Source organism: Biomphalaria glabrata, chromosome 7 (genome assembly GCF_947242115.1).
Source record: "Biomphalaria glabrata chromosome 7, xgBioGlab47.1, whole genome shotgun sequence".
NCBI classification, from domain to species: domain Eukaryota; kingdom Metazoa; phylum Mollusca; class Gastropoda; family Planorbidae; genus Biomphalaria; species Biomphalaria glabrata.
This window is the reverse complement of record NC_074717.1, coordinates 42,752,596-42,772,115: the sequence shown is the minus strand read 5'-3', so window position 1 is coordinate 42,772,115 and position 19,520 is coordinate 42,752,596. Positions and strand designations below refer to the sequence as shown.

Sequence of the window (19,520 nt, the reverse complement as noted above, 5' to 3'; positions counted from 1 at the left end):
TATACTTCCTTACTGCATTCCTAAACTATAAATGACTGTAGTCATGGAAGCTATTGACACTAGATTCTAACTTTCAGCCGAGGACGTTGTCTATTGTATAAATCGGTGTCACAGTCTCAGTTGACATTCCCTGATTTAATGTTCACGTCATGTTAAGAGGTTAAAAGGTTAAAAATTCCTGATGTAGAAAACAGGAAGTAGAATGAATAAAGCTGACTTTGAGTTCAGTCAAGTCAGTTCAGTCAAGTGTTATCCTTTGGACCGGGTGGTCAAGTAATATTTCAGTCCGCAACGGACAGTAGCGACTTAGAAAAGTCTATAGTAATTTCAGTTAGAAAGTAACTTGTGGGCAGTTGTTGCCAGTGGTCTTTTTGAGACATGTATTAGTTAATCTATATTTCTGCACAGTGTTACCCGCTGAGATGCGGACGTGATTTGTAACTAACGTATTGGATATTTTTGATACCGCTGTCATGCGGATAGTATTGTTTATTATTTCTTGACTTGTAGCACTAACAAGGAGTGCAGTATTATTATTATTGTAGTAAAATAAACTTTATATTTGTCTGCTGACACGGACTTAAGTCAGTTTATAGTATTTGTCTTGTCACGTGTCAAGAGTACTTCAGGAGGCAGGAACCCAGCATTACACGACATTCGCATTCTGCAACCTTACATTTACAATCGGTTCAGAAAAATTCAGCCGGAGAGAACTGGGATACCCCTATCTTCATATTAACTATATCAGTAATGACCAAACTACGGTCCAAGTATCACATCCAGCCCATGGCGCAGTGATTCACTGACCTTCAACATTTCTTCCCACACCGCACGATGACGAAGCTCCATTGGATCTGACGATTTTTTTTTTTTTGGCGGGAATGCGGTCGGAAATTTATTTCGCCATAGGCCAAAAAGGTTGAGTACCATTAAACTAAGAAATAAAATTGAAGCAGGGGTTCTCAACCTGTGGATCGCGACCCCTTTGGGGGTCGATTGACCATTTGCCAGGGGTCGCCTAAGACCATCGAAAATATGGATTGTTATTGTCTACCCTACTATTCTGTATTTGTGTATTGTGCGAGGGGGGGGGGGTCGCGGCAGAGTGGGGTATTGTTAAAAAGGGGTCGCCGAGTTTAAAATGTTGAGAACCGCTGATTATTGAAGGGTATAAACATAAATTAATTATTTATAAGTATGAAACATAAAGCTAACCTTTCAATTTAGAAAAACAAATATTCAAAATGATATTACGAACTGGCGAGAATTAAGTAAGTTTCCAAAAGGTACGTTTTAACTACCTGATTAGGAAATGCTTTCATGTAGCAAAATCATCAGAAAATGCCAATCGTTTCATCTAAACTGCTGCCTGGTCGTGAAATATGCGCACTGGACTATCGTTCGGTCGTCTCGATGGCCCCGGGTTCAAACCCTGCACGCTACTAGCTCGCGTCGTCCTGCGTGGAGGTTTGGACTAAAGGAACACCCGAAAAAAACTATTTACAAAACAACAATAACAACATATTTTCTAAGGAATAAATAATTTGCACGTTAGAAATTGTGAAGTTGGTTTTAATTTTCAGACATTTCTTTACAGTTCAAGAACCCGGGACCTTGGTGACGACAGTCCATTGCGCATACCGCACGACCAGCAAATTAATCTTTAATCTAATTGGAACTACAAGAAGCAATCTTTATTCAATCACGCCTGCGTTGTCCAGACAGACACTGATTAATTATGATTGCGTCAATCTAGTTTTGCTGCACGGCGCTGATCTAATGTGTTCTCTCGTCTAATATTTCAACCATCGAGATTAATGAGGTTATAATTAATTTAGACTAGTTTAGAGAATGCTGGGAAAAAAAAAGCCATCCAATTAATTTGAGTAAAGCCGGCACTGATTGATTACAGTTGATGATTTGTTGAAATGCTCGGAAACGTAGTCAGGTCATGTGACAGGAAACATCACCCCACGTGCATAGTGCAGCGCGAGATCTGTTCCGTGCCAGTTTGGACGATTGAGTCTATTAAACATTTCTTTTTTCCAATTAAAATTAATTGTTTAACTAACAGGTGGCTAGACCTGAGAGAAGTGACGATTATCTCGAGATATGTATGATGAGTGTTTTAGGGTTAACTAGTATCTTAAAGGTTATCACTTAATGTTATCAAAGTTCAAAATTATTTTTAGATCGAAGGAGATCAAGGAGGATAAGTATTAGTGAAAATTATTCTTTAAAAAAAAAAAAAAAAGATCCGCCCTTTTATTTTTACAAATTACTGAAAGTGAGGTGGCCCAGTGGTTAAGCGCTTGGCTTCCGAACCTGGGTCCTGGGTTCGAATCTCGGTGAAGACTTCAATATGTATCGTAATGACAGCATTTGAGAGATCTTTTTCCACACATCTCCGACCGTACCTAGTAATCCATTTAACCGTTAAAGCAATTATTCAAAGAAATAAAACCATTTTTATAGTAAATAATAAAACTACAAAAGCAAATAATATTTAGAAAGTAATCATATGCAAGTGATTCAACCTGAAATAGATGCAAAAAAGAAAAGGGAAGACATAATGGAGGCAAGTCTTAACTCTTTCTCTCCTAAATGACGCTACCAACGTTGATTCAACCAGAATGTGTTAAATAATTACGGAGAGAAAGAGTTAAGGAGGAGCATAACATATTGGAGGCGAGACGCGATAAAATTTAGAGTTTGTCATTAGTGACATTCTCACTCAACATCAAACAAGGAACATCCTGTTCAGAATGAGTTATAAGCAGAGGCGTAGGTAACATTTTTGACAAAGGAAACTCCCTCCCTCACTCACCCACCCACGTTGGTAAGCCACACCACTGGGATAATAAGAAAGACAAGCTCACTGATAGGTCCCCCTGTGTGGAGCCATTATAAGAGATTAAAAGAGCACGACATTATATAAACACTGGGATTTGGCTTTTAAGAGGTAAGTGGGAAGCTGTCTGAAGCCATATCCGTGGGAGCAGAAGAAGTGGTCACTATTGATTCCATGCGCGGCTACAAGAATGAAATTTAATTTTAAAAAAAGGGCACTGTTTACTGAATTTTAAATGTCTTAATTATTTATACTTTGCTAGTAGATGTTCTTTTATTAATGGTACATGTGGGTACTAGAATATTTGATCTCTGATGAACTCTTATTGAGTTTGGAGCTTGAAAGGTCGATAGAGATTTGCATAAAAGGTAGAAGTTGGTGTAAAAAATGAAGTAAGCCTACACTTGAGTGTGCATTTTTGTACAGTTTATAAGTGGTGTAAAGTTAAGAGCTATTAATGGAGTGCTATTTATAGTAACAAGGGAGAGAATAATTATAACTATACCCTTTTTGCTTGACATCTTATTTAGTGTTAGTGATGGGCTAGAGCACACATAGAAGTAATGTTTTGGTTGAGTAATTGTTGGTTAAGTATGATGTACATGATGAAGTTGTTTAATACAGCATATGATATTAAAAACAAAACCCAAAGAAATGATAATCGATTTTCGTAGGGAAAAGAAGGAAAATGATACTGTTTCTGTAGCTGGAGACACTATTGAAATAGTGCAAACTTTTGAATATACTACAACAATGATGCCCAACCTAATTCGACCCGTGGGCCGTTTTAATTTCCGACACTTGTCTCGCGGGCCATATGACCGAAAAGTTTCAAAAACGAAATGAAATTGTTCTGAAACTATTTTGGTGGAAATTGTCGATTTAATATTTAATTAATAGGTTATTTGACATATTTTTTACGCGTCAGAAAACAGCTTTATTTCTCTACTTAAAATGTGAGCAACAGTGAAGATAGCTTTACAACCGATTCATTTTTCTGGTCTCGCTTGGTAAATATTCCCATGGATCCTCCAATCTCTAGGAGTAGTTTAACAATCTTTTATTCGCGACTCAAACCAAGAATGCCGCCATATTTATTTTATAATGCCGTTTCTATGTTGTCGTTTTATTCAACAGCCAGACACTTTCTGTATACAATAAATATGTTGGCTTATTATCATGTTCAACAAAAAAAGTAAAGATAGGTTCACTTTTCCAGGTAGATTCTACATTCAAAGTTCCAATTCACACACAAATGTTAAAGGTCATGGTACCAATCTATCAGAGAAAAGTGAGGACCCAAACGTAGGTAAAGATACTTTTTTCAACTTTTTTTTTTGTTTGGAAGGGAGATTTGTACACTTTGTGCCGACGTTACGGCGGGCCTGATGGAATCACGTCGCGGGCCGGATATGGCCCACGGGCCGTATTTTGGGCATCACTGTACTATAACATAACTGTATAATAACTAAACTGTACTGCAAAGACTGATTATACCAGCTAAAAAGGGCAGACGATTATAGAGAAGACTCCCGTTTTCTAGTGTTAGTGAAAAGGCCTTGGCTATGTTTTATCACGCTCATATCTGCAATATTTTAAGTTTCAATATCACTGCATAGTATGGCAATCTGAGCATTAAAAATAAAAATAAGCTCCATAGAATCCTAAATGCTGTTGGTAAAATCATTGGCTAAAAAAACAAACCCCATTTGGGCAGCTGTTTTAGAAAAACATCCATAAAAAGCTCAACAGATTCAAGAAATAAAAAAATCATCCTTTGAGTCAGGATTTTGTGATTTTACCATCACAAAAGAGATACAAGACACCGATAGCAAAGACAAACAGACACAAACACTCTTTTGTTCCCCTGGCAATCAAATCATTAAATAAGAACAATCTGGTATAAACTTTGTCACATGTAAATTATGAGTGAGTCTGGTGTGAATGTACATTTTTTTTTTTTTTCTAGTTACAAGGTTTTGTTTGGTGTAATGCACAAATTGTAAGACAAATTTCCAAATAAAATAAAGATTATTATTATTTTATTATTATTATTATTTTAGAAAGAGCAATGGAGGGAATCTTCCATAGACCTAGAGTTCCATTGGTAATGGGACTCAACTCGTACTACGTCTGCAAAGAAAAGGATCACTATTAAGAGTTCTCCATGTCTTTTCAAAAAGCCTCTAAACTCTAAACATATACATGCGAAAAGAGAACTTAGACAAAGACATTGTTTCTTAAAGACTAAATATACTCAAATTACAATCAAAACCGTGCATTCACCTGAAAAACATCCTTAATTTTTGGAATATAGACAATAACCAATCACATCATTTATTTCCTTGAGGAGTTTGAATAAATCTCAAATAATCGGAGAACATGCGTAATACATATATTAACGGTTAGATCTTTATTAAATTTAACATGCTATTCCTTGAATCACTATTTTGTCTCAGAATAATCCATCACTTCTGATGGTTTTAGTATCTATTTACTGAATCTTTGCTTTATTAAATTATTATTATTAGTATCATTGTTTTTATTATTATTTTGTAAAGTAAGGAATTTAATCACATGCGATGCATATTACTGAATTATATTTTTAAAATTGTGTTTTGTGTGAGATTTATTTGCAAGGCTAGAGAGGCGAGTGGAGTTTTTTTTTTTTTGATACTATATTCTATCTTTTCAGTCTGTGGTGATTCTAACAGAACTTCAGGACCTCTCGGTGTCAACTGGTGAAGATTTGTTGTCTCGGGGTTTCATTTGGGGGAAAAATTATCACCAGACCAGACATACTTGTATTCATAATCTACTTAGATCTAGTCCAATAAATTCCTCATGAGCGCACTGCAATGCTGTCTGGCTTCAAACTTTGGTTTCTTAACAGGTTAACATCTGGAAGCCTGGGCAGTTCTGCCCACTAAGTGTTTCTCCGATGGTGATGAGGAGAAACGGTCAGACTACTAAAGTTCCTTTGGACCTGTATACAATGGCGCCGATCTCACGTCTTATCCTCAACGTGAGAATGACTGTTAGTGATGTCCAGGAACATTGTTGATTAGCCCAGCTTTAAGTATATAGTGTTGGACATAAAAACATCAGAACAATAGGAATTCAAGCTGATCTGTCAGCTGGTAAACGCACCAACAAAATCATGAACTATGAACAATTTTGGATCATCGCTCTTTGTAATGAACAAGAAAAAAAAATCTTATTTTGACCACTCGCTTATGCTCCTATATCTGCGACTATGACTTTATAATTGATGAACTCCAGCGGGTATATTACAATGCCAGTGCCAATGATCATTGAACTATATATAACTTCTCAATAACACTGACTGCTCAACAGTATTATATGGTCTGAATGTGGATGGGTTCACCTGTTTGTCTTGTGTGTTAGTGTCATTGAAAATATCTGAATAAACCACATAAAAAATAAGACAAGGCAGAGTGGCCTAGGTCTTCTGTAGTGCCCTGGTAAGGAACTCTGCTGTGCGGCGTAGTGCCTCATTGCCTCCATACAGATCTAGTTGACCACTGGATACGTCTCCCAGCTGTGGACACTCTTGCAAGACGTGCACTACATTTTCCCCGCAGCGTCGGCAACGGGCATCAAAATCCTAGAAATATCAGTATCATGTAAAACTGGACTCACTGATGATATTAAATATCCAAATAGAATTCTAACCACTGTTAGGCTTCGACCTTTTAAAGTTTTCAATTTATAAAACTTCGCCACCTCATCACATAAATTACTGCATTCGGTTTGCAACCCGAGGGATCACACATTCATGCTAAACCAAGTCAGAGTTCAGAGGTCACAGAGGTCACAAAACCTGAAGATCTGAACGCCATTTCCGTTTAATATTGTAAATGATTCAGAGTTGAGACTTGGACCATTGCCACTCAGCCAGTGCTGAATTTCAAGTGGTCCTTCAGTCTGCACTTTACAAGACCAATGAGAGATATAAGAATAATGGAATTGGTTCTTATGTCTGGCTCCAGAGAGCTGACCATAGAACACTATGTTAAGTGGTCAGTATTGATTTGATAGCATTCGATGATGGAAATACTAATAATTATCACCAGCGGCTAGATTCTTTTCTTTTTTATTTGCTTTTATAAAAACTAGAATCGGAAATTTGAATGAAGTCAATATACATCTACACGAGTACAAAACGAAGAGAGAGAGAGAGAAATGGGAGAAAAAGAGAGAGAAAGAGAAGGAGAAATGAGTAAGATAGGGGAGAGAATGATGAAGATAATGGGAGAGAGAGAGGGTCAGGGGAGAGGCAACACAATGTAAGAAAAGCGAAATATATCAAAGATATACAAATGTAATTACATTACTGCTATCTCTGAATACCGTGTAATCAAAGTGTTAATACTGTTACGTATTTCTGAATCTTCTGGCTAAATGTATCAGTAGGCACACAAATAAAAACACTGCAAAGAACTTGACGACTCAATTTTCAGTTTCATATAACTTGAATGACTATTAACCCTAACAATTCGTCACTGTAACATGTAGCGTAGAAGACTACAATATCTGTCAGTTAGCTATACTTCGTTGCAATTCATCTCTTCACTTCGTTGCAATTCATCTCTTCTCAACTTGCATCGAGCCGTATTCCACAGAACAGACCAACGACACACTTCCCAGTGTCGCTCCAGGTCTCCTAAAGCTTAACCAAGTCGTACTCAAGTCTACCGAATCAGAGCCGCACACGTCTTACATCGACTGTATCGACTGTAACGGCTCAAGTCCACTGTAGTTCGCTGTATAGACTTTAACGACATTAGTCAACTCCAGTTAACTCTACCCTAGTTAACTTGCATCGAGTCGTACACATTTCTCTTCCACAGAGCCGCACACGTCTTACATAGTCTGTATCGACTGTAACGGCTCACTCACGACTCACTCACGACTGACTTTCACATTAACTCTCTGGCTTATATAGAGTCCCTAATCGCTTGTCCAAAGTTGCACAAACACGGCTAGTATTCTCTGGAACAACACGTGAGGAAACGTCACATCCTGTCGTTGTTTATACATGTAGATTTCAGAAAACATCGGCTGCAGTGTCATCTTGCCGGGGTCACAAGTTGTGACCTCTATCTGTCACTGGACATTGCTAGTACCTTCTGGAATAACACGTAAGGACACGTCACATCCTGTACATTCCAGAGAACACCCGCTGCTGTGTTATCTCGCCGGGGTCATACGTTGACCTCTACCTATCACTGTCATTTGTAACAATACAAATTACAATTATAGAGTAGAAAATATCTACGTGTTTCGGAGGAAATAGAGGGGGGGGGGAGTAGTTTAAAATCGAGATACAATCGACAAGAAAGAATCAAATCAAATACAAAAGTATACACGATAAACAAATGGATAAGAGAAAAAATGATCTCAGGAGATCAATGAACTTCTTTGCTTACTCTGTCATGTGAATAGATACCTCAGTTATCTGTCTGATAGTTATCTATTCTTTTTTTTTAGAAGCAACTCTTAATGCTAAAAGTTCCTTGTCGATAGCGTGTCTGTGTTTGTATCTCCTGATGTAGGAATCTAGGTCGAGTAGGTAGATACAGCAAAACGGGAAAAACTGGTCTATTGACACGGAAGTGAAACCCGACAGAACATGAAAGGCACAATTAGCTGATAACTATGACTTGATTATTTCGATGTGTAGATACATTGCTACAAAAGCGATTCCACAATCTCAAGACATAAGTAAACGCTAAAGTATCAAGTCGTCCTTTGGGGAATGAATAATGCCATCTTGACTTAAGAAGTGAAATTGGCGTTGAAAAGTGTGATAATAGGTGGCTGCATGGTCGTGCGATGCGCGCGGCAGACTCCCGTCTCGATTTCCCTGGCTTTTAACCTTAACCGCTGCCAGGGCCGGCCTTAGAAGATTGGAGGCCCTAGGCGAAGTGAATTTAGTTGCCCCGAAAAGAAAACAAAATAAAATTAACAGCGAAAAAATAAAACTACACAATTTATTTAAAACCTAGTGTACTCCAACCATAGCATTGGGCACAAGTTTAGCTATTTCTTCTCTTAAAAAATTGCTTATAGCCCTGTGCAAGCCCCCCCCCCCCCCTCACCAATCGAAGGACCTAGTCGGCTGCCTAGTTCGCCTATGCCTAATGCCGGCACTGCCGCAGCAATCCCTTCCTGTCCTGCAGGAGGTTTAGGAGCTAGCACGTAATTATCATCAAGCCTGAAGAAACGTCTAGAGCTAATAAGTCAAGCCAAATATCAAGCCTGAAGAAACGTCTAAAGCTAATAAGTCAAGCCAAATATCAAGCCTGAAGAAACGTCTAAAGCTAATAAGTCAAGCCAAATATCAAGCCTGAAGAAACGTCAAGAGCTAATAAGTTAAGCCAAATATCAAGCCTGAAGAAACGTCTAAAGCTAATAAGTCAAGCCAAATATCAAGCCTGAAGAAACGTCTAGAGCTAATAAGTCAAGCCAAATATCAAGCCTGAAGAAACGTCTAGAGCTAATAAGTCAAGCCAAATATCAAGCCTGAAGAAACGTCTAGAGCTAATAAGTCAAGCCAAATATCAAGCCTGAAGAAACGTCTAAAGCTAATAAGTCAAGCCAAATATCAAGCCTGAAGAAACGTCTAGAGCTAATAAGTCAAGCCAAATATCAAGTCTGAAGAAACGTCTAGAGCTATAAAGTCAAGCCAAATATCAAGCCTGAAGAAACTTCTAGAGCTAATAAGTCAAGCCAAATATCAAGCCTGAAGAAACGTCTAGAGCTAATAAGTCAAGCCAAATATCAAGTCGAAGTATGTAGAGCTTATTTAAATGTTTCTTTCTGAACTCCTTGCTGAGCGCGTAACCTCAAACCGTCTAAAAAACAAAAAAAAAAGACACTTCCGAATCTAGAGGTTTTGAGTTCAAATCCAGGTGATGACTGGGGTTTCCAACTTTGGGATTTGCAGGACGTCCCTGAATCCACCCACTTCTAAGGAGTCTCTTAAATGCATTTGGGAATCAAAGGCGATTCGCCATAGAGCTGGCCAATTGACACGCTAGTTCAACCATAAAAGCATATGTGCTTTACATCATCTGCGGCCATAGATTCCAAGATCTGAAAGGGTATCTTTACTTTTATTATTTGACAGTGTTATATAGAATTAGTTGGTATGAGTTACAGCTGATTGTTCAGCATTGTATCACGTCTTAAAAATAATTTTTATTCATGAGTTATAAAGTGAAAAACAGTTGCTATATAAGTTGTATAAAGGAGAAATTGTCTTTTAACTCTTTCTCTCCGAACTGACGATACCAACGTTGATTCCACCAGAATGTGGTAAATAATTACGGAGAAAAAGAGTTAAATAAGTATTTTCAATGTTGTTCTTGTTGTTTTGTTTATAATGAAATGCGCAATTATTACTACAATGTACTTTAAAATGTATTCACTCTATGACTCATCCCATTTCTAATTACTAGAAACTTTTAAAAATTATATCGCTCAAAGGCAACATGATGAAAAAAAAAAGAACTTCCTGCAAAGTGCCTGGGAAAACAGAAATAATTGGAATGATTGGGAAATTAAAAAGTTTATGGCCAAAATAAAATCAGGAAAAGTTTAATGAAACTAAGGGAAATAACCAGAAGTTTCTCATCACTGCAGAAGGCGGGAATGAAATCCGTGGCTGCGTGATCAACTTTATGATCACAGACTATTGACCGGAAGATTGAGTCTTTTAATTAAAAGCTGATGGAAAATGATTGGACATTTGGGAGACTTATGATGTTGGGTTGCATGACGGGAAAGTGGACGGATTTGTTGCAGTCATTGATTTAGGGTCTGGGCTTGTGGTGGGAAGACCTTCGCAAACAAAAGTCTATGCATTGTTTAAAATACTAACTTTAGTTAGCGGACACAAGTGTTCCACTAAAACCAGAAAGAATCACTCTGTCCGACTTATAATCTTTTAAAGCCCATTCGGGGTTCACTATATGGATTGCTGGTTTGATACAATGTGAAGTATCCAATGTATTGAAGCTTCATGTTAGTGCTAGTTAGTGTGTCAAGTTTCCATCTCTCTGGTCGATTATGTGCCTTTGATGTTTGTTTGTAAAATGCTTTACATGTTTCGGATGTTCCTTCAGAGTTGAGGATAATTACTTTCTAGTCCAAGCCTCCAGTAGGACGACGGGGGATGGGAGCGGGCAGGGTTTGAACCCTGGACCATCCGTAAATCTGAACGACAGTCTAGCGCGCAAACCTCACGACCAGGCAGCCATCACTTGATGTATTTATTATGTCATCTCTTAGTGTCCCTTGTCTCAACAGTCTATTTGTTCCTTAACCTTTCTATGTAAGTTATATACTGGCGCAACATAAGCCAAATAGAGTTAAATGTACAAGCCTTTAATTGTCCCACAGTACAATGTTGTTTTAACTTTTCAGAAAACGCAATATAATGAAATAGTAGCGTGAAACACGGACAATACAAGAACTCTCGAGTTAACCCTTAAAGTGCTGAGCTTTTTTTTACAATGAGTATAAAAGAACATGAATTTACAATGCTAGTGTTTAGAGGCTACGTGTACACGCGTGTAAAGGGTTAAGGAGCATTGTACGATTTGGGAGATTATCTAATTGAAATTTTGTTATTAAATTTTGTCACGTTGTCGAATTTTCGTTAAATTAGATACACAGATAATAATACAACTTGTCTGTTGTGAACATTGTATATAGTGGAGCATATCACTTTGCCAAGAAATCCCAGCTTTAACCTATATAATTTGCCGTCGCTCAAAGCAGACAAAGACGTTGCCTGCCGAAAATCGATTTAACACTAAATATTTAAAACACTCGATGATAAATATGCTATGTAACAAATTAACAAAAGTATCTTGAGGCTATAACAGACAAAATTAATATCTTACCTTAGTTACATTATAGGAAAAGAGAACGATTTGTTACAGAAACTAAACCTAACCAAATAGGCAACTCTTGTAACAAGTTGTAAGAAAGGTAAAAGTCAACTTTGCGGCAATAGTGTTTAGACGACGTAATGTTTACCTTAAAATAGAAAACAAATTAGTCAAGGCCTAGGAGACTGTGTTGGTTTACGCACCCTGACAAAGGTCGTTAGTTGCGTCATTTATTTCCGCATTGTTGGTACTACGCCTGGTTGTTGATGGGAGTCTAAAGTTAGAAATGTTGCTTTGTTTGTGTCTGGGCAGAATGGATAAATTAGTGTCGTCTGCTAGGTACAAGACGCCTGAAATGTCCTAAATATATGAAACTATTTTTTTTATAGGCAGCACAAAGAAAGAACCAAGGGAATAGTTATTAATAGATATTACAAGGTTATATGATTTAAAATGACAAAGTGGAGATAAGATGATACAGAAAGATCTGACGCATCAAATACAAAGAACGCATCACATACAAAGAACGCATCACATACAAAGAACGCATCACATACAAAGAACGCATCACATACAAAGAACGCATCACATACAAAGAACGCATCACATACAAAGAACGCATCACATACAAAGAACGCATCACATACAAAGAACGCATCACATACAAAGAACGCATCACATACAAAGAACGCATCACAAACGAGGATATTAGAAACAGGATTATTACAGAGAATAGATCCCACGGTGACCTGCTAACTACTGTCAAAAAACACAAGCTTAATGCCATAGAGACATATGACAAGGTCCTTAGGGCTCGCAAAGACCTTCCTTCATGAAACAGTACCAGGAAAAGAAGAAGGTAGAGACAACATTTCAAGTGGCGTCACAGTCCCAGCTGTGACCTACATATTTTGCCACATTCAGCGCAGACATAACCGTTGACCGGCGGTTCTTTTCGCCGTCTACATATTTAGTGTATCGTACAAGTGATAAAACTTATATAACACACATGCACCTGTTGTATTGCTTCCTCTGCATTTTGTATGATAAATGTTGGATATAGTGATACAATTAGTAGCAATAGTTGTTATTGAAAAAACAACAACAGGAGAAGGACCTCGCAATCATTTTTAAATTGGGCCCCTCAGTTTGTAAGGCCGGCCCTGCATACACGCATATAATACATAAGCACCTTCGTGCAAACAGATATGTAAAGAAACCCCTCCTGCCCTTTGCGATCTGATATCCTAACTCTAGCCCAACGACGTCCATAGTTTCTTTAGGTTTATAACAGAAAATAGAAAGGAAAGATAACTCAATCATATACAAAACGAAACCTCTATGTCCACTCTAACGAAGATGATGCAAGGGAGAGAAAAAAAAAATTCCCAGAACAAAGTTTTCTGCCCTTGCGACCTAATATCCTAACCCTAGCCCAATGACGTCCATAGTTTCTTTAGGTTTAGACAATAGAAAGGAAAGATAACTCAATCATATTCAAAACGAAACCTGAAAGGAAAGATAACTCAATCATATTCAAAACGAAACTTCTATGTCCACTCTAACGAAGATGTTGCAAGGGAGAGAACAAAAAAAAACACCTGCCCAGAACAAAGTTTTTATTAACAGGGAGAACATTTTTATTGTCTGGCATTAAATATTAAATAAATAATGGATAAAGTTAAAAGGAAAGACCGTTGATTAGTGTCAGCCAATCAGCGACGAGGACACTCGTGTCAGCAATCAATCTGACCGCCATGTTTTCAATTCAAGATGATTGCTTGGATTCTTCCTCTTGTTCAACCTTTTCTTTTCATTTAGGAATAATCTAGAACTTTGGCATACCAGCCGCAGCAATTGTTACTATAATCAATAATCATCTAGTGTCCCACAATATAGGGAAAACCTAATATGAAAATCTAAGCTTAGAGATTAAGTGACTATCTCTGCGGCACTTTACGTCGCAAGAGATGATTTTTCCCTTTGAAACTTCCTGTGTGACCAAAGAGGCCAATCCTTGATACACAGCTGCGGTCACAGGTTGGGCATCTGTTATCACCAGGCGCCGTTGCATTTTCACCCTTTTTTCTACTATCGTTGTGTACGGCATCTGCAACCTGGGACCCTTCATTTATGCTCGCTCTCCATGTGGATCTATCTGGTGCTACTTTTCCCAGCTGCTAGTGTCCATTTTGAAGAGCTTCATGTCGCTTTTGCATAAATCAGTATACCGTAAAGTGGGCGACCTGCCTTCTGTTAGATCTCCATTAAGAATGTCTTGTGGAAGTCGACCTTATGGCATTCTATGAAAGTGTCCAAGCCAGCCAAGGCGTCTGCTGCTGGTAACACAGCGGATGACCTGGCACCATACTCTTCGTAGCACTTCCTCATTGGTTATTTCATCTACGGAAGCTATCTAAAATAACAATACACCCTATTGTTATATAAACCGAGGGTATAATGACAACTGACCTCGCAGATTCGAAGGTCTATGCATTCCTAAGAAGATCCTCGTTACCTATCAAAGGACAGTACTGCTTCAGACTTGCCACACAACCAGCAACTTTCTCAGTTGACACTGTTCCCTTTAACGAAGCACTTCACTGCCAGTGCCAGAGAAAGAAAATTAATTCATTTCCAAAATAATAATGATAATAACAATATTAATTATTATTATTGTATTTATATTGTGTTGTTCACATACAGAATGTAGGCTGGATGCTATATGCGAACAAAACAGACATAAACCCGAAGAGTTAACAACAGCAAACTAATTTCAAAAGCTTTGAACATTTTCCAGTAAAGTCACAAGCTTACTTCTAAACACTTAGTTAAATCATAAGTATAAGAAAGTCACTTTAAAAAATGTTCTTTTTCTAATATCAGGGCTGGTTACTATCTTGGTCCAAGAGCTGGACCAAAGACTAGGTGATGATATCAGGTCATTGACTTTGGCTAAAATAGTCAATAGTCTGTGTTCAATAGAGGTGGATGTCGCTAGTTAATCGTGAAGATCTGATTATCTTGATGTCTTATCACCGCTATTATTGTTGCTATATATTCATAGAGTGACAGTGAAGAAAGAGAGAGAGAGAGAGAGACATAGAGAGAGAGAGAGAGAGAGAGACATAGAGAGAGAGAGAGAGAGAAAAGAAAGAGAGGGAGAGACATAGAGAGAGAGAGACATAGAGAGAGAGACATAGAGAGAGAGACATAGAGAGAGAGAGAAGAAAGAGAGGGAGAGAGACATAGACTGACAAAGAAGAAAGAGAGAGAGAGAGACATAGAGTGACAGAGAAGAAAGAGAGAGAGAGAGATAGAGAGAGAGAGAGAGAATAGAGAGATAGACATAGAGTGACAGAGAAAAGAGAGAGAGAGAGAGACATAGAGTGACAGAGAAGAAAGAGAGAGAGAGACTAGAGTGACAGAGAAGAAAGAGAGAGAGAGAGACATAGAGATACAGAGAAGAAAGAGAGAGAGAGAGACATACAGATACAGAGAAGAAAGAGAGAGACATAGAGTGACAGAGAAGAAAGAGAGAGAGAGACATAGAGATACAGAGAAGAAAGAGAGAGAGAGACATAGAGTGACAGAGAAGAAAGAGAGAGAGAGAGATAGAGAGAGAGAGAGAATAGAGAGATAGACATAGAGTGACAGAGAAAAGAGAGAGAGAGAGAGACATAGAGTGACAGAGAAGAAAGAGAGAGAGAGACGAGTGACAGAGAAGAAAGAGAGAGAGAGACATAGAGATACAGAGAAGAAAGAGAGAGAGAGAGAGACATAGAGATACAGAGAAGAAAGAGAGAGACATAGAGTGACAGAGAAGAAAGAGAGAGAGAGACATAGAGATACAGAGAAGAAAGAGAGAGAGAGACATAGAGTGACAGAGAAGAAAGAGAGAGAGAGACATAGAGATACAGAGAAGAAAGAGAGAGAGAGAGACATAGAGATACAGAGAAGAAAGAGAGAGAGAGACATAGAGATACAGAGAAGAAAGAGAGAAAGAGACATAGAGTGACTGAGAAAAAAGAGAGAGAGAGAGAGACATAGAGTGACAGAGAAGAAAGAGAGAGAGAGGCATAGAGATACAGAGAAGAAAGAGAGAGAGAGAGACATAGAGTGGGAGAGAAGAAAGAGAGAGAGAGAGACATAGTGACAAAGAAGAAAGAGAGAGACCTAGAGTGAGAGAGAAGAAAGGGAGAGAGAGAGAGAGAGACATAGACTGACAAAGAAGAAAGAGAGAGAGAGACATAGAGTGAGAGAGAAGAAAGAAAGAGATAGAGACATGGAGTGACAGAGAAGAAAGAGAGAGAGAGAGACATAGAATGACAAAGAAAAAAGAGAGAGATAGACATAGAGTGACAGAGAAAAAAAAGAGAGAGAGAGAGATAGAGTGACAGAAAAGAAAGAGAGAGAGAGAGACATAGAGCGAGAGAGAGAGAAGAAAGAGAGAGAGAGACACACATAGAGAGAGAAGAAAGAGAGAGAGACAGAGTGACATAGAAGAAAGAGAGAGGCATAGAGAGAGTGAAGAAAGAGAGAGACACAGAGAGAGAGAGAGAGAGAGAAAGGAAATGAGACAGAGAGAGATACAGAGAGACAGAACAATAGAAAGTGAGACAAAGCAAGACAGTCAGCTTTCCATAAAGCTTTTCTTCTCTAGGGTTTTTTGAGGCCAGGTTCTTGTTAAGGTATCTCAATACATGCGACTTTGGAGGACATGGTCAACATTCTCTGGTGACACTCTCTATGGGTATGGTTTGCATACCCATAATTTTCATAATTTTCATAATTTTCAGCTTCTAGAACACGAGTTATCCACCGTTTAATAAAACGATAAAATTGGCCAATATTTTTTTTTTATAGTTTCTTTATTCAGCTTGCAAATTTCAAGGGCGGAACCTGACTATGTGAAACTTACGTGAATGCGGTTCTCGAAAGCGGCTCTAACGATTTTCCTACAAATTTGACAGTTAAATTATATCTTTGGGAAAAGTATTACTAGCTCGTCAGCCGAACTGGGAAAACTTTCGTTTGATTGTTATAAATTTTCAAGGTATAAAAAAAAATATTTAAATTTGGCCAGAGGACTAGACAATTTTAAACTTGAACAGACAACGTTTTCCTGTATTTCCGCAACTAGGGCCTAGAGAGTTTTTTTTTTGTTTAACTTAACTCTTTCTCTCCTAACTGACGATACCAACGTTGATTCCACCAGAATGTGGTAAATAATTACGGAGAGAAAGAGTTAACAAGCGTTCATGAACATTTTGCGCTCCGTCTTCCAGTATAGGTTTATGGACAAGGCCGGCCTTAGGCATAGGCAAGGTGGGCAGCCGCATAGGGCCTCCGATTGAAGATGGCCTCGAACAAGACTATTTTTTTTTTAGAAAAAAAAAATGCGATACATATCTGAAGCATAACATAACTCAGTCTCTATGTCTCAATGTCTAACCAGTGAAGCTCAAATTCTCTACTACAGGGGTTCTCAACCTGTGGGTCGCGACCCCATTGGGGGTCGATTGACTATTTGCCAGGGGTCGCCTAAGACCATCGAAAATATGGATTGTTATTGCCTATTCTTCTATTGCTGTATGTGTGTGTGGGTGAGGGGGGGGTCGAGGCAGAGTGGGGGATTGTAAAAAGGGGTCGCCGAGCATAAAAGGTTGAGAACCGCTGCTCTACTATGATTTACTAATTAGTATATTACGTTTAGAACTACTTGTTAGACTACAGATGTTCAAAGACCATTGTTTCTCTCTGATGGTGAAATGTCGAAACGTTATTTCAAATCTGATGATCATGAATCATCTATGAAGGACATTTGTGCTCTCGGTTCTATATCAGTTTAAAATATTTGTTGATTTAGATAGAGATACAGGAAGTTTATAATTTCTTTGCGTATTTTCCGGCCTAATTTTTTTTTTCTATTTCATTTAGGGCCACCCCATTCACTTCGCATAGGGTCTCCCTATTCGTTTCTATTAGAGTCTCCAATTATGTAATGGGAAGCCTTGCTATAGACATATAATTGGAATGGCAATACATTCGCCTAACTAAGAGTTTGTTCTCGTAGGGGTGGGGGGATAGGGGCGGGGGGGGGAATTGGGGCGGGGTTAACAACTATTCCACTTTTGTCTAAATCTATCATTATTTAGTTATTAAGTGTAAAATATTGGTTACTTCGGCCTGATCTCAGCAGTGATAACAATGTGGTTAAATTATGTAAAAAATTCAATAAAAAACATGAAGCGAAACGAACCCTACCATTTAACGAAACGAAACATTTCCATTTGAATAAAGGATCGCACGGAATGAATTTATTTGACCTTCAAGTGATCAACGACCTAATCGATAACTACTGGCGTTAGCAGAAGTCAGACTAGCAGAAGTCAGACTAGGATCTAACAAGGGTTAGATAAATTGAGCGTTGCCCCAGTGCACTGGCACAGAAATATTTGGATAGCGCTGGAACAGGAGGTGATGAAATCAGGGGGATGGGGGGGGGGATGTAGTTACTGACGGGTATGCTTTGTTTGAAACATCGTCTGCTTGTATGACCTCAGGTAAGGGCAGTGTGGGATGGGGGGGGGGGTGGTATGTTGGTATAATTTTTATACTTGGACTAAGATGGCTCATAGTGTCTAGATCAAGCACTATTTTCAGGCGTAACAGAGGCAGAGATATGTGAGAGGCAGAGAGTCGTGAGAGAAAGAGATATGTGAGAGACAGAGAGATGTGAGAGACAGAGAGTCGTGAGAGAAAGAGATATGTGAGAGGCAAAGAGTCGTGAGAGAAAGAGAGATGTGAGAGACAGAGAGTCGTGAGAGACAGAGAGATGTGAGAGGCAGAGAGTCGTGAGAGAAAGAGAGATGTGAGAGACAGAGAGATGTGAGAGACAGAGAGATGTGAGAGACAGAGAGTCGTGAGAGAAAGAGATATGTGAGAGGCAGAGAGGCGTGAGAGAAAGAGAGATGTGAGAGGCAGAGAGTCGTGAGAGAAAGAGATATGTGAGAGGCAGAGAGTCGTGAGAGAAAGAGAGATGTGAGAGACAGAGAGATGTGAGAGACAGAGAGATGTGATAGACAGAGAGTCGTGAGAGAAAGAGATATGTGAGAGGCAGAGAGTCGTGAGAGACAGAGAGATGTGAGAGGCAGAGAGTCGTGAGAGAAAGAGATACGTGAGAGGCAGAGAGGCGTGAGAGACAGAGATATGTGAGAGACAGAGAGATGTGAGAGGCAGAGAGGCGTGAGAGTCAGAGATATGTGAGAGACAGAGAGATGTGAGAGGCAGAGAGTCGTGAGAGAAAGAGATATGTGAGAGGCAGAGAGGCGTGAGAGACAGAGAGATGTGAGAGGCAGAGAGGCGTGAGAGAAAGAGAGATGTGATAGACAGAGAGTCGTGAGAGAAAGAGATATGTGAGAGGCAGAGAGTCGTGAGAGACAGAGAGATGTGAGAGGCAGAGAGTCGTGAGAGAAAGAGATACGTGAGAGGCAGAGAGGCGTGAGAGACAGAGATATGTGAGAGACAGAGAGATGTGAGAGGCAGAGAGGCGTGAGAGTCAGAGATATGTGAGAGACAGAGAGATGTGAGAGGCAGAGAGTCGTGAGAGAAAGAGATATGTGAGAGGCAGAGAGGCGTGAGAGACAGAGATATATGAGAGGCAGAGAGGCGTGAGAGAAAGAGATATGTGAGAGACAGAGAGGCGTGAGAGAAAGAGAGATGTGAGAGGCAGAGAGGCGTGA

The 19,520-nt window shown here is 39.0% G+C and overlaps 1 protein-coding gene and 1 long non-coding RNA gene across 8 annotated transcripts in view; one reads left to right on the top strand and one right to left on the bottom strand.

Moving 5' to 3' along the window:
• Positions 1-19,520, bottom strand: part of LOC129927497 (uncharacterized) — a 115,615-nt gene that overhangs the window by 53,065 nt on the left and 43,030 nt on the right. Inside the window, exon 1 of one of the 7 annotated variants that reach the window (XM_056037069.1) lies at positions 11,788-12,692. The exons of the other annotated variants lie outside the window; for them this stretch is intronic. The gene's annotated coding sequence lies outside the window, so the exon portion shown is untranslated. Of the gene's footprint in view, positions 1-11,787; positions 12,693-19,520 lie in introns of those variants that run through there. 7 annotated transcript variants of the gene reach the window in all.
• Positions 211-7,265, top strand: LOC129927499 (uncharacterized). Its single transcript, XR_008779106.1, has 3 exons — positions 211-918; positions 4,071-4,160; positions 5,547-7,265. It is a non-coding gene; the product is annotated as an uncharacterized LOC129927499 (long non-coding RNA).